This window comes from Adiantum capillus-veneris, chromosome 29, assembly GCF_014529385.1.
Source record: "Adiantum capillus-veneris isolate H3 chromosome 29, ASM1452938v2, whole genome shotgun sequence".
Taxonomy (NCBI): Eukaryota; Viridiplantae; Streptophyta; class Polypodiopsida; order Polypodiales; family Pteridaceae; genus Adiantum; species Adiantum capillus-veneris.
Genome location: NC_140959.1, coordinates 62941833 through 62943044, shown reverse-complemented (window position 1 = coordinate 62943044; position 1212 = coordinate 62941833).

Here is a 1212-nt window from a genome sequence, read left to right as displayed (position 1 = left end):
TGCCCCATTTTGCAAATGCCCTTGCTCCCATCATTGGCCGTAGTGACATCTCATCTCTCTTTATCGGCACCTTGGTGCATTGACAAGCATCACAACGCTTTACAAACTCTTCAGCATCCATATGCAATGTAGGCCACCATATTCCTGCCGATTAAGACAATTTTTACCATCTTATCGCCTGAAAAATGGCCTCCACTTATTCCGCCATATGCGTGTTCTAGAATCAGCAGGTATTCACTTTCACTTGCACAGATTCTAAGTTGATTGTCCTTTCCTCGCTTATAGAGTTGGTTCCCAATTAACTTAAAGTCACGAGCCTCCAGCTCTATAGCCCTTTTCCATGCTCTTGTTATGTTTTCAGGAAACGTCTGTGTGGTTAAGAAGTCAATGATATATTGACTCCATGTAGGTGCAATGTTTACCTGAAACAATGTTGCGTGATTCACTGGTCGTTTGACACTACATATAGTACAATTGTTAACATAAGCATGTTTGTTGGCATACATAGTTGGCCAATAAACCCCTAATTGTTTCAGTCTCTGGTGTGTTTTCACTGTTGAACAATGAAATGCACAATCCTGGACATGTGCTTCTTCAAGATAACACTCGAACTCCTCCGGATTTATACATAATCGTAGAATTTGGTCCCAGCCTAGATGATACAGTCGTCCTGCAATCAACTGGAAGTTTTTTGTTTGTCGAATTGTTTGTTATTTGGATCTGTCTTCCTTGTCATCAAATCCTCCAAAAGAAAGAATTCTAACAATTTCCTGAGACCATTTGGGTATCATTTCAATATTGAAAAGATAAGCATCTAGTATGTCATCATCTACTCCTTCAAGAGCTTCCCCGTTGTGTAGCCTTGAAAGATGATCTGCCCGTAGATGAGTTTTACCCTTTTTGACTACCACTGTGAAATCAAACTCTAGCAATATAATAAACCAGCGTACAATCCTCCTAGTATTGCATGGTTTATTTACAAGATACAAAAGAGCTTGATGATTTGTGAAGAACACAAATTTGTTTGTGAGCAAATAATGACGAAATTTCTTTACAGCATAAATCATTCCTAACCCCTCTCTTTCGGTGGTTGTGTAGTTCTTTTCCGCACTATTTAACTGTCGGCTTACATAACAAACTGGAAAATCCATTGTTTTGTCTCCAGGTTGAGCCAGAATACTCCCGATTGCATATGCAGATGCATCAATGTGA